The sequence below is a fragment of the Ranitomeya variabilis genome, chromosome 1 (assembly GCF_051348905.1).
Source record: "Ranitomeya variabilis isolate aRanVar5 chromosome 1, aRanVar5.hap1, whole genome shotgun sequence".
NCBI classification, from domain to species: Eukaryota; Metazoa; Chordata; class Amphibia; order Anura; family Dendrobatidae; genus Ranitomeya; species Ranitomeya variabilis.
Window position 1 is genome coordinate 686,989,271 of NC_135232.1, and position 15,208 is coordinate 687,004,478.

At 45.3% G+C, this 15,208-nt stretch overlaps 1 protein-coding gene across 1 annotated transcript in view; it reads right to left on the reverse strand.

Moving 5' to 3' along the window:
* Window positions 1–1,599, reverse strand: part of ESR2 (estrogen receptor 2) — a 52,957-nt gene extending 51,358 nt beyond the window's left edge. Inside the window, exon 1 of the mRNA XM_077298522.1 lies at window positions 1,478–1,599. The gene's annotated coding sequence lies outside the window, so the exon portion shown is untranslated. The remainder of the gene's footprint in view (window positions 1–1,477) is intronic.
* Window positions 1,600–15,208: the final 13,609 nt, after the last annotated feature.

The window sequence follows — 15,208 nt, forward strand, 5'->3', positions numbered from 1 at the left end:
ACACAAACTTACTAGAAAGTTAATTGGTTCATATGAAATGCTCCTTAATACTTAGGGGGTCTGATGGGGATGATGGGAGTGAATATGTTTTATGGACAACACTGCATCATACTAATCATTATAAGTACTGGTGGAAATATATATATATATGTATAAGCTATGTGGACTCATAAATGACCTAGAAGAAATCCTAAAACTGCTCCTTTAAGTAACATAAAAGGCTTGTTGGCAAATGATAAATCTATATGGACAAAAGGAGTAAAAATATTTTATATTTGATGCTCTAAAAGCCACTATCACATATGGAAAATTAACTTTTGGGATCAGTGGTTGTATATAATATACCAGTACATGTTGCAGAACTACAGATCAGCATGCTATGTCGGCAATGCTGAGACTTTTAGTTCCTGGGAACTTTTACAAAGAAAGTCGATAAGCAATCCTAGACTTTGATCAGTCGGTATCTTCAGTCCATATTGAGATAAAGGCACTTTTATAGATCATTAACACTGACTTAGGGATTCAGGAAAAAACCGCATACGATTCAGACGCGACCGAAGGAGAGGTTTACTTGGAAAGCAAAAAACAGACTCTCCCAATAACGCCTTGTCAATCAATCATTATTATTTTCCCTAGGAATAGGGATTGCTTCAGGCAAAAGGTTTTGTTGGCTGGTGCAGAACTACAAGTCTCAGCATGATAGCTGGTTATCCTCCCGGCTAGTAACTTTGCAGACATCTCATAGTGCATAATTTATCTTGGAAAATTACATTTGTAAAATACATAAATTCAGAAATGGAGTGAGATAAGAGAGCACAGAAGACACGGCAGAAAGACGAACTGTAATGTTTAGATCCACAAGTTGTTGGTGTGTGGGATATATATATATATATATATATATATATATATATATATATATATATATATATATAATTTACACACACAAGTATACATACATGTTTGTGTGTGTTAAAAAAAAGAAATAATTTTATATAGATATATATAATATATACATATACACACATTAAATATTTTTAATTTATTTTTTACACACACGTGTATAAAATTAATTATATATATATTTATATATATATATATATATATACTTATTTTTTTGCATGTATACGTCTCATCATTGCCATTAGGTATAGTATGATTCAAATAGCAACCTCAAAATGCTAAAGAAACGTGTTGAGCGGGTTCAGTTGTAACTTCCACCTACAGATGTAGCAGAGTTGAGTTTGTTGCAGCTCACCTTGACGTTGCTGCTTTATCACTGCGGTTACCTATTAGACCACCAATATCCCTATTGCGTAATCGAAGCTCAATAAAGTTATCCAGATACACAAAACAAACAGTTAATTGACAAATTCAGCTCTGCAACATAGAAACAGATCTAAAATCAAGTTGCATGGAAACACTTTTTGCAGCGTGATAGCATCAACTCCATACACAGGATTAAAGGAGTAATACCGACCTTATTCCTGGCAAAAATCTAGTAGTCGTTCTACTTGAGCAAACCGTCTTCGGAGTACGACATGACATACAATGTTTAAATATTTGTCATTTTCCTTTCCATCACTCTGGGCTGAATTTTTACAATCACCTGTATACCACCAGAGCCGAGAGCTGCATCTTCTGTGGGTGGTCACCGATATGGCTAATGCTATTTACAGCAAGTGGTCAGAGCACCATCTAGTGGCCAGTAGAAGTAACTGACGCAGCAACAGTTGGCACATCCAGAGATGGCTTCTTGGAGACACACAGTTATGGAATATTCCTTGGAAAAATGACATAAATGTGTTGTCTGGTGTGTGATTTATTATTTTACATTGGCCGAACAGTCAGCCCAGAAGTCTGAATACTATATCTGTGCTTATTTTGTTTTATTCCCTATGAAAGGGTTTATTTTTTGATCTGTTAAGTAATCCTACCGCACACTCGTGTAATACTGGACCTAGCGATGGCGGATCAGACACTCATGCTCTGGAGAGAGAATTTTACAGAATGTTTTAGTTGGATAGTATTATTCGTCTTATAAAAACCAGATACCAGATTTGTGCTATGACAGGCAGGAAAAATATAGAGAGAATAAAAAAAAAATCAGTGTTTGAATAGGTACCTTAAAAATAATAAAGTACTTTATTCTGTGGCTAATGGACCCAAACTACAAAGAGGCCTATGGGATACCCTGCCTAACATTCCAATCCAGGGCCGGACTGTCCATCTGGCAATTCTGGCAAATGCCAGAAGGGCCTGTCTGGTTGTGGGCTGCCTGGTCTGCTACGTTGTTAACAGAATCAGTGTTCTCAAGACACCCATACTGTTAAGAGTTGTGATGGAGCACAAAGCTGCTGACTCCATCACTGACCCCAGCAGGCCACGGGTATCATTAGTATATTGGTCTTGTAGAAAACCTTCCTTTCCTCCATCCAGGGTAATATTAGTAATATATCCCATCTGGTTCATGGGGATGGGGACAACATGGGCCTGTGTGATTTCAAATGCCAGGGCTAAAGTTCAGCCCCAGTCCGTACCTGTTCCAATCTCACATCTTCTCTCTAACCAGATCCCATGTATAGATAACTGTCCGACCACAGCAAAAAACGCCCCTCTGATTTCCTCCAAAGCCAACATATGCGCTGTATTATGATGAAATTCAGGACTGAAATGAAACATAAGACTGACTGGCTCTGGCTTGAGCTATTGGTCAGGCTTAACTCCCCAAACTTGTTTCTAAACTTTATACTAACCTTGTCAAACCTTCAACCCAAATTTAAACCTCTCTACCTTCTCTCTTGGGAATCTGAACTAATTATTTCTTTATCCTCCCAAGAAACACTTCAAATCTTAGCAAACTCACATGGGTTCTCCAGATGCACCTTATTACAAGAAAATGCCTTCAACATCCTCTCCGGAGGTACAGAACCCTGGAACGTCTGTATCACCTGGGCTTGGGTGACTCGCCACTGTGTTGGAGATGCTCCAAATCCATAGGGGCCCTTACACACATTTTCTGGGGGTGCCCAGGGATTTGTAAATTCTGGACAAACATAAATAAATCTATTTGTAGCTTGGGCTTGACGAAGCGAGATTTCACTCCCCAAGAAATTTCATTATCTCTCCCTTCTAGAACCTATAATAGGCCGAAGACACACTAGCGATTTTAAAATCGGTCCGATTCTGTTCCTGCAAAGTCGGACGAATGTAATGCAAGTGTCATGCGTTTTTATGCTCGTACAATCTGACTTTTTACATCTAGCATTCAATTTACACCCTAATGCAGTGCGATTGATATCCGATTGTGCGATTTTAACATAAGCTTTTACATAGAGTAATTCTCCATGTCATTTATACATCGTTTTCAAAGGAAATATTCTTTAAAACCCACACACATATACATATATATATACATATATATACAGGGGCAGACACACCGTATGTGCAGCCGTGCGGCTGCATCAGGGACCGGAGATGAAGGGGGGCCCCTGCAGGGCGGCTAACACTGAGGGCAATCTGACCCAAGGGGAGCCTGGTCAGATTGCCCTCATATGCAATGGGCAGGGCATGATCCCTGCAGCTCGCTGCCTACAGGAGAACATGGCAGTGGAGCGGAACTGCATGGATCCATCCTGCTTCCTGCCCGCTCTTCCTGTCTGATACAGCAGCACGGCTGGATGACGTGTGCACAAAGCCTTACAGGTAATTTTTGAGAGTCACAGGCTGAATAATTTATATTATTGGGAGTCAGAGATTATAGTTAATGGGTGGCTGCGAAGATCATCGTGACAAAACTAGTCATGGCTGGGAGATGTTGATATGAAGGTCTGACCAGATGGAGAAGAAAACGGCTCTAATCAGAGGCATCAGCGCCTGGATGTGGATATCATTCTGTATCTGCACTGTGTGACGTGGAGTGATAATGTTTTTTTGTAAAATCCCTTATTCTACATTCTCACATTTGTGTGAAATGTCCGTGTGCTTACAGGTTTTAAATAAAACCAGCCTTAGCTGGGGGCTGGTAAAGGGCCATGGATATTGTCCCCCCAGCCTAAAAACAGCAGCCTGCAGCTGCACAGAAAAGGCGCATTTATTAGTTGCACCTTTTCTGGGGCTTTGCCCGGCTCTTCCCACTTGCCCTGTAGCGGTGGCAAGTGGGGTTCATATTTGTGGGGTTGATGTCACCTCTGTAATGTCAGGTGACATCAAGCCCATGGCTTAGTAATGGAGAGGTGTCTATAAGACACCTCTCCATTACTAATCCTATAGTTACATGGTAAATAAAGACAGCCAGAATAAAATCCTTTATTTGAAAAAATGACACAGACACCTTTAATATTCTAAATTAAACCATACTTACTGCAACACCTAATTCCCCAAAGCCCTCGATCTCCTGTAATAAAAATAAAATAAAAAACAACAATATACTATACCTGTCCCTTGTGTCCCAATTTAAAAAAACAGCATGAGGACCTCCCTTGCTAATGCTGACAGATGAGGGTTTCAGCCCCCAGCTGTGAATTTTGCCTAACTTGTTATCAAAAATAGGGGGAACCCACGCAGGTTTTTTTAAATTTTTATTTCTTTACAGGTGTCAGATGATGGGAGCAGCAGTCTCATCAGCTGACACCGGTGACCGGAGGTAAACTTTACATCAATGAGGCTGTGCTCACAGCATCTCATTCACCAGTGGTTCTCAGCCTGGATGGTTGCATCTTGGCACCGTCCAGGTTGCAAACTATTCGTCCCCCAGATATGGATTACGGCATTGAACAGAACGACGGAGAAGTAAGGGATATGGTTGTTTTTTAATTTTGGTTTATTACAGGAGAACGAGGGCTTTGGTGCAATTAGGCAAGGTCCTAAGTAGGGTTTAATTAAAATTACATTAAGATTATTAAAGGAGTCTGTGCCATTCTTCCAATTAAAGAACTTTATTCTGAGTGTGTGTTTTTATACAATGTGACTATGGGGTTAGTAACGAGGGCGTCTTATTGACGCCTCTCCATTACTAACCTCGCGGCTTGAGGTCACCTGACAATACAAAGGTAACAACAACCCCACCCCCTAACTATCACCTCACTTGCCACCGCTACAGGGGAAGTGGGAAGAGCGAGGCTAAGTGCCAGAATTGGAGCATCTTAGAGATGCGCTTTTTCTGGGGTGGCTGAGAGCTGATGTTTTTAGCTTGGGGAGGGGCCAATATTCATGGCCCCTTCCTAGGCCATTAATATCAGCCCGCAGCTGCCTGCATAGCCTTTGCTGGTTATTAATTATAGGAGGACCCTACATCATTTTTTGTTGGGTCCCCCATTTTAATAGCCAGTAAAGGCCAAGTATACAGTTGTGAGCTGATATTAATAGCCTGGGAAGCTTCATGGGTATTACCCCCTTCCCAGGCTATCAACATTGGCCCCCAGCCATCGTTTTACACTCTGCTAATTATGAAAATTCATGGGCGCCCACTCAATTTTTTTTCAGAAAAATAATCTTTTATTAATTAAATACATGGACAGTAAGCTGCACACATACTGCACTAATAGTACTTGTCACAGACATCTGTATATCTACCTATTCTATATGTATTTACTGCATGTAATCCATCTCTTCTATCCTGTCGGCTCTGCTGTGATTTCACTGTACGTGGCTTTTCTTCTATTTACGTAATATATATACATATATATATATAGATATAAATATGTATATCTATATATATATATATATACTGCTCAAAAAAATAAAGGGGACACTAATATCACACATCCTAGATATCACTGAATGAAATATTCCAGTTGTAAATATTTATTCATTACATAGTGGAATGTGTTGAGAACAATAAAACCTAAAAATTATCAACGTAAATCACAACTAATATCCCTCGGAGGTCTGGAGTTGGAACGATGCTCAAAATCAAAGTGGAAAATGAAGTTACAGGCTGATCCAACTTCAGTGAAAATGCCTCTGAGTCATGACAAGGAAATGATGCTGAGTAGTGTATGTGGCCTCCACGTGCCTATTTGACCTCCCTACAACGCCTGGGCATGCTCCTGATCAGGCGGTGGATGGTCTCCTGAGGGATCTCCTCCCAGACCTGGACTATAGCATCCGCCAACTCCTGGACTGTCTGTGGTGGAACATGACGTTGGTGGATGGTGCGAGAAATGATGTCCCAGATATGTTCAATCGGATTCAGGTCTAGGGAATGGGTGGGCCAATCCATAGCTTCAATGCCTTTATCATGCAGGAACTGCAGATGCACTCCAGCCACATGAGGTCTGGCATTGTCCCACATTAGGAGGAACCCAGGGCCAAGTGCACCAGCATATGGTCTCACAAGGGGTCTGAGGATCTCATCTCGGTACCTAATGGCAGTCAGGCTACCTCTGGCGAGCACTTGGTGGGCTGTGCAGCCCTCCCAAGAAATGCCACCTCACACCATTACTGACCCACTGCCAAACCGGTCATGCTGAAGGATGTTGCTGGCAGCAGATAGCTCTCCACGGCATCTCCAGACTCTGTCACGTCTGTCACATGTGCTCAGTGTGAACCTGCTTTCATCTGTGAAGAGCACAGGGTGCCAGTGGCGAATTTGCCAATCCTGGTGTTCTGTGGCAAATTCCAAGCATCCTACACGGTGTTGGGCTGTGAGCACAACCCCCATCTGTGGACGTCGGGCACTCAGACCATCCTCATGGCGTCGGTTTCTAATCGTTTGTGCAGACACATGCAAATTTGTGGCCTGCTGGAGGTCATTTTGCAGGGCTCTGGCAGTGCTCCTCCTTGCACAAAGGCTGAGGTAGTGGTCCTGCTGCTGGTTTGTTGCCCTCCTACGGCCCCCTCCACATCTCCTGGTGTTCTGGCCTGTCTCCTGGAAGAGCCTCCAGCCTCTGGACACTACGTTGACAGACACATCAAACCTTCTTGCCACAGCTCGCATTGATGTGCCATCCTGGATGAGCTACCTGAGCCACTTTTGTGGGTTGTAGAATCCGTTTTATGCTACCACAAGTGTGAAAGCACAACCAACATTCAAAAGTGACCAAAACATCAGCCAGAAAGCATTGGTACTAAGATGTGGTCTGTGGTCCCCACCTGCAGAACCACTCCTTTATTGAATGTGTCTTGATAATTGCCAATAATTTCCATCTGTTGTCTATTCCATTTGCACAACAGCATGTGAAATTGATTGTCAAACAGTGTTGCTAACTAAGTGGACAGTTTTATTTCACAGAAGTTTGATTTGCTTGGAGTTATATTCTATTGTTTAAGTGTTCCCTTTATTTTTTGAGCAGTGTATATATGTGTGCGTGTCACTGATTTCTACACTGGAAACGACAATGTTATTACATACATAGAAAACCTCGATATCCGACTCTGATTTCTATTCCTTTGTTGTTTTCAATCACTGTTAATTGTTTGTTATTTATTATTATATGATGTTAAAATATATGTTCATACAATTAAAAAAAACAAAACCTCTATATATCTACTTATTCTATGTGTATATATCTATTCTATTCTAACCTGTCACTCTGTGATTTTACACTAGGCGGCACATGAATTGCAGGCTTTTCTTCTATCTATCTATGTCTGGCAAAAATTAAGAGACCACTGTAAAATGTTCAGATGCCTGTTTTTTCTCTTTATAGGTATATTTTTGAGTAAAATGTAAATTGTTCTTTTATTCTATAAACTACTGACAACATGTCTCTGAAGTTCCAAGCAATAAATTTTGTATTTATTTTCTGAAAATGAGAAATGGTTAAAATAGCAAAAAAATGCATTGCTTATAGACCTCAAATAATGCAAAAAAAAAAACAAGTTCATAATCATTTAGAAACAAAAATACCAATGTTTTAACTCAGGAAGAGTTCAGAAATCAATATTTTTTTGAATAACCATGATTTTTAATCACAGCTTTCATGGGTTTTGGCATGCTTTCCACCAGTCTTTCACACTGCTTTTGGGTGAACTTATGCCACTCCTGGTACAAAAATGTAAGCAGTTCTTCTATGTTTGATGGCTTGTGACTATCCATCTTCCTCTTGGTTGCGTTCCAGAGGTTTTCAATGGGGCTCAGGTGTGGAGATTGGGCTGGCCATGACAGGGATTTGATGTGGTGGTCCTTCATACACACCTTGATTGACCTAGCTATGTGGCATGGCGCATTGTCCTGCAGGAAAAAAACGGTTCTTAGAGTTGGGGGAACATTGCCTGAGCAGAAGGAATCAACTGTTTTTCCAGGATAACCTTGTATGCGACTTGATTCATACGTCCTTCGCAAAGAACAACCTGCCCTATTCCAGCCTTGCAGAAGCATCCCCAGATCATCACCGATCCTCCACCAAATTTCACAGAGGGTGCAAGACACTATTAATTTAACTTTAGCCTACTGGGCAAAGCAGTGACAGAAAAAGTCATCAGAACGCAAGACCTCTCTGTTACTTATAAACAGTGCGCCACAGTCTGCAGCAAGCGATCGTGTCCACTGTGTTATCAGTGATGAGCGCACTGCCCTCTAACTGTGAGAGAACCGGCGAGCAGAACGTCCTCCCAGCGTGACATCACAACTACTCCCGGCTCCGGCGCCCAGAGCTACTCAAGAGAGCAGTGCGGGCGTCACTGATAACATGGCTGACATGTTCGGCTGCTGCAGACTGCGGAGTACTATTTGTAAGTAACAGCCTAAAAGTGTAAATGGGGGGCCTTTAGTCTGGGGTGATAGAGGGGGAGGGGCTACTTAGGGATAAATGAAGGTCCCGTTACCTCATCTCTCCTTTCACTCCTGACTGACTGCACCCCCTCCCTCTATATCACCCCTGACTGCACCCCCTCGCCCCTGAATTACCCTGACTGCACCCCCTCCCCCGTATCACCCCTGACTGAGCCCTCTCCCACTATATGATCCCTGACTGAGCCCCCTCCCCTGTATCATGCCTGACTGCACCCCCTCCCCAGTATCACCCCTGCTGAATCCCTTCACCCTGGAATCACCCTGTCTGAGCCCCTCTACACCTGTATCACTCCTGACTGTGCCACCTTCTCCCTGTATCATATTGATTGAGACTCTTTCCCCCTGTTTTAATTCTGACTGCACCACTTCCCCCTGTATCACCCCTGACTGTGTCCCCTCCCCCTGTATCACCTCTGGCTGTGCCACCTCCTTCTGTATCACTCTGACTGTGAAACCTCACTCTGTATCACCCTGACTGCGCCACCTCATGGAGCGCCCGCTAGGACCGTGGAGTACTAGGTACCAGGCCGGTTCTGTTCTTAAAGGGGTTGTCATGATGGTAGTGACCCGGTCCGTGGCCCTGGGCATCCAAGTTAAAAGGTAGGTCTTTTAAGGGGTTGTTGTGAATAAAGAATGTACGTGACGCCACCTGTGGTATTTGGTAAGGAATGACCGACGCAGCTTAAAAGGGTCCACTGGGGATGATGTTATTGCAGCAGGGATGGTATGGCTTCCCACAGGTAGCACTCAGTCCCCAGGGCTCCCAGTGTAGTAGGCAAAGATGACAGACGGTGTAGTTCCTGAAAGAATTGGAGGACACAAGGTTGCAGTCTCTTTACCTTTTACTGGTGGTATGAAGCCACAGTCCAGGGTACGGATCACAATTGATGGTGAGGTCCGGCTAGCCTGGAAGCGATTCAGAATCCCCCTAGCCAAGTGGGGTTGGAAGTCTTCCTTACTGTGCTGTGCTCATAAGATCTGGCGATTACCAAACATAAAGTGAACGTCAAATGTACCAATTACTCCCAGCCGTTACCCCATTGGCTCGGGAGCACCATAACCACAGGGTTCCAATGTTCACTTGAACTTCCTGAGGATCCGACAAACCCTTGCCTGCAAATATATGAAGGAGACAATATAAGAATTAAAAGAACATACAATAAAATATCAAAGCATAAAGAACATTAACATGTTGGGAGGAGTCCTTGAAGCTCATAAGATCTGGTGATTACCAAACAAAAAGTGAACATAAAATGTACCAACAATTACTCCCAGCCGTTACACCACTAGCTCGGGAGCACCACAACCACAGGGTTCCAATGTTCACTTGAACTTCCAGAGGATTCAACAAACCCTTGCTGAAAATCCCCTCTACCATTCACCAGATCAAGAACCAAATTAAATTCCAAAAAGAGGAATCCATATCCCAAATGATCCCCCAGACCAATTTATAACCAACTTCAAGGACCCCCCCCAACTGCACAAGATGGGGGATAAGTGAAGATGAAAACACCATGTAAGTTTACAACCAAGGTATATTACAGGTTGATACTGGAAAATGTCCCATCATAAGGTCAGATAAATTCGATGATGGGCAATGCTGTGTTATATGCTGTAACAATAAAGAAGCCGCCTGCTCCTCTACAGCAGTTACAGACAGGCTCTCTAATCACCAGCTGCACATATATCGTAAGAAAATATATATGTAGGTCTAGTATAAGCTGCCTGCAGCCATAAGTGTATGTGCAGAAAACTGCAAGGTCTGTTTCCCCAGACAGTCACACTACCTACATACAATAGACGAGAGACAGGGCTGAAAACTGGGCTCATGATGCATGCCTCCCAACCATCCCGAATCCAGCGGGACTGTCCCGATTTTGACAGTCAGCCCCACGATCCTGGGCGGGACATTAGTTGTCCCGCACTGGTTGGGAGGTGTGTATATCACCCGGTCAGCTCCCTGAGCCCCTGCACCCGCAGAGCAGCATATTGGCTGCTCTGTGCACACAGGACCTGTGATGAAGTCACAGGATGGGAGGAGTCAGGGGGTCACATGATCGGGAGGACCTCCGTGTACAGGACTGGTTTTCATGGCGCTGGAGGAAGGTAAGCATATTTGTGAGGTCAGGAGGTGGTTACAGTGTGGATGTAGCAGAGCCGTGTGTGTAAGAGGTGTACGGAGCGGAGCAGCATGTGAAAGGTGTATGGAGCGGAGTCGTGTGTGTAAGAGGTGTACGGAGCCGTATGTATGAGGTGTACGGAGCACAGCCGCGTGTGTACGAGGTGTACGGAGCAGAGCAGCATGTGTACGAGGTGTGCGGAGTTGAGCAGCGTGTGCAATGTGTATGGAGCGGAGCCGTGTGTGTACGAGGTGTATGGAGCGGAGCCGTGTGTGTACGAGGTGTATGGAGCAGAGCCGTGTGTGTACGAGGTGTATGGAGTAGAGCCGTGTGTGTACGAGGTGTATGGAGCAGAGCCGTGTGTGTACGAGGTGTATGGAGCGGAGCCGTGTGTGTGCGAGGTGTATGGAGCGGAGCCGTGTGTGTACAAAGTGTACGGAGTGGAGCCGTGTGTGTACGAGATGTATGGAGAAGAGCCGTGTGTGTATGAGGTGTATGGAGCGGAGCCGTGTGTGTGCAAGGTATACGGAGCGGAGCAGTGTCTGCAATGTGTATGGAGCGGAGCTGTGTGTGTATGAGGTGTACGGAGCGGAGCCGTGTGTGTGCAAGGTATACGGAGCGGAGCAACGTCTGCAATGTGTATGGAGCGGAGCTGTGTGTATGAGGTGTACGGAGCGGAGCCGTGTGTGTGCAAGGTATATGGAGCGGAGCAGCGTCTGCAATGTGTATGGAGCGGAGCTGTGTGTGTATGAGGTGTACGGAGCGGAGCTGTGTGTGTACGAGGTGTATGGAGCGGAGCTGTGTGTGTACGGAGTGGTGCCGTGTGTGTACGAGATGTATGGAGAGGAGCCGTATGTGTATGAGGTGTACGGAGCGGAGCCGTGTGTGCAAGGTATACTGAGCGGAGCAGTGTGTGCAATGTGTATGGAGCGGAACCATGAGTGTACGAGGTGTACGGAGTGGTGCTGTGTGTGTACGAGATGTATGGAACTGAGCCATGTGTGATTGAGGTGTACGGAGCGGAGCCATGTGTGCAAGGTATACGGAGCGGAGCAGCGTGTGCAATGTGTACGGAGCGGAGCCGTGTGTGTATGAGGTGTACGGAGTGGAGCCGTGTGCGTGCGAGGTGTACGGAGTGGAGCCGTGTGTAAGAGGTGTACGGAGTGGAGCTGTGTGTGTATGAGGTGTACGGAGCGAAGCTGTGTGTGTACGAGGTGCACAGAGCGGAGCCGCATGTGCAAGGTGTATGGAGCGCAGTCGTGTGTGTACGAGGTGTATGGAGCAGAGCCATGTGTGTACGAGGTGTATGGGGCGGAGCCGTGTGTGCATGAGGTGTACGGAGCGGAGCCGCATGTGCAAGGTGTATGGAGCGGAGTCGTGTGTGTACGAGGTGTATGGAGCGGAGTCGCATGTGTACGAGGTGTCCGGAGTGGACGCTGGCTGTGTCGGATCGGAGCAGATATTGCTCCTCGCTCTGACAGTGACTGGCACAGGAGACACAGGAGGTCTTTATCAGTAGCGTATCACAGCTGCAGCGACGTGAGCAGTCAGCGGCGCAGCTGGATGACACCATTCAGCGCCGTGGGAGTGGAAGCTGCCGGCTGCTGCGAGGGAGCGCGGTAAAAGGTGTGTGTGTGCAGTGATAGAGAAGGCAATGATGGGGGTGGGGTAACCATGTGTGGCCATTATACTGCACCCAGCATTGTGTGGGGCCATTATACTGTATGGAGCATCGTGAGGGGCCATTATACTGTACCCAGCATTATGTGTGGCCATTATACTGTACCCAGCATCATGTGGGGCCATTATACTGTACAAAGCATCATGTGGGGCCATTATACTGTATGGACCATCACGTGGGGCAAGTATACTGTACGCAGCATCATGTGGGGCCATTATACAGTATGGAGCAAAATGTGGCCATTATACAGTATGTAGCATTATGTGTGGCCATTATACAGTATGGAGCATCATGTGGAGCCATTATACAGTAAGGAGCATCATGTGTGGCCATTATACAGTATGGAGCATCATGTGTGGCCATTATACAGTACGCAGCATCATGTGTGGCCATTGTACAGTACGAAGCATCATGTGGGGCTATTATACAGTATGGAGCATAATGTGGCCAATGGCCATTATACAGTATGGAGCATCATGTGTGGCCATTATACAGTATGGAGCATCATGTGGCCATTATACAGTATGGAGCATAATGTGGCCATTATACAGTATGGAGCATCATGTGTAGCCATTATACAATATGGAGCATCATGTGGCCATTATACAGTATGGAGCATCATGTGTGGCCATTATACAGTATGGAGCACTGTGTGGCCATTATACAGTATGGAGCACTGTGTGGCCAATATACAGTATGGAGCATCATGTGGAGCCATTATACAGTATGGAGCATCATGTGGGCCCGGCCCATTATACTGTATGGAGCATCACGTGGGGCCAGTACACTGTACGTAGCATCATTTGGGGCCATTATACAGTATGGAGCGTCATGTGTGGCCATTATACAGTATGGGGCATCATGTGTGGCCATTATACAGTATGGAGCGTCATGTGTGGCCATTATACAGTATGGAGCGTCATGTGTGGCCATTATACAGTATGGAGCATCATGTGTGGCCATATTTTTTTGTTTATAATTATTGATTATGAAACATTGTGATCAGAAGTGCTAAATGGGTGTGGTTGGGGCGTGACTAGTTGTGAAATTGGGTGTGGTTAGAGGTGTGGCCTAAAATTTGCCGCGGCGCGCTGTGTTTGCCTCTGACTTTGTCCCTCTTTCCCTTCCTCAAAAGTTGGGAGGTATGATGATGTGTTCTCCAGAGCAAGGTGCAGCATCACACTAGGAGTGCCCACTCACTGCCCGCCATGTGCTGAGTTATTAGTGCCCACTCAATGCCCGCCATGACTGCGTTAGAGGTGCCCACTCACTGCCTGCCATATGCCGCATTATTAGTGCCCCACTCACCACCACACCATGTGCTGAATTACTCCCCAAATTATTATTGACACCTGATAAAATATATATAGTAAGGCTCCAGGTAATCCACTCAGGCTTGTGCTATCCACCATCTTAGGTAATATAAATAAGTGCTCAGTGGGTATAACCCGATCCTGCCAACATATGAAGGGGACAATATACAGAAAAAGGGGTGGATATATCAGGCAGGACAGCATGCAACATAATAGGACTAAAGGCTGCCATATCTCCAGAAATAAAGCACAGATTTGGAAGTCATGCACAGATTATATGTGCAGCAAGGAAAATAACCTGGAGACCCAGGATCTAACATGTACGCAAAGTCTGTATACATGATAAGCATGCTGCACAGAGATGGAGCCTTTACTCATATATCACATATATATAGTGAGAGTAACCTGTTATGCTGGATCTGTACACCCAGCATCATCAGACTGTACTGTAGCAGAGATGGAGCCTTTACTCATATATCACATACCGTATATACTCGAGTATAAGCCGAGATTTTCAGCCAAAAGAAATGGGCTGAAAGTGCCCCTCTCAGCTTATACTCAAGTCATGGTCGGCGGGTGAGGGGGAGCGACGACTGTCAAATACTCACCTGCTCCTGGCACTCCTGACGCCGCTCCCATAGGGGTGGAGCCGCATATTCATTACTGTAATGAGCGGTACCAGTGACCGCTGAACAGAGGAAGAAGCTGCCGTGCCCGGAGACCAGGGGACATGCAGGGACCGCATCAGGAGCGCCGGGAGCAGGTATTTCATATTCACCTTTCCGGGTTCCACCGACGCTCCGTCTTCCGCGTCCTCTGCACTGACTGTTCAGGCAGAGGGCGGCGCGCACACTAATACGTCATCGCGCCCTCTGACGTGCGGAGAGACGGGACGCTGAGGAGCAGTGGGCAGCGACGAGAGGTGAGTATTTCATTTATTTTTTTTTTCAGTGCAGCAGCAGCATTACATGTGGCACAATGTTATATGGGACATCTATAGGGCCATAATGAACTGTATGGAGCATTATATGGGGCGTCACTGAGGCCATAAAGAACTGCATGGAGCATTATATGGGGCATCCATGGGGCCATAAAGAACTGCATGGAGCATTATATGGGGCATCTATGGGGCCATAAAGAACTGCATGGAGCATTATATGGGGCATCTTTGGGGCCATAAAGAACTGCATGGAGCATTATATGGGGCATCTATGGGGCCATAAAGAACTGCATGGAGCATTATATGGGGTCTACTATGGGGCCATAAAGAACTGCATGGAGCCTTATATGGGGCATATTTGTATATGGAGCATCTTATGGGGCCATAATGAACTGCATGGAGCATTATATGGGGCATACT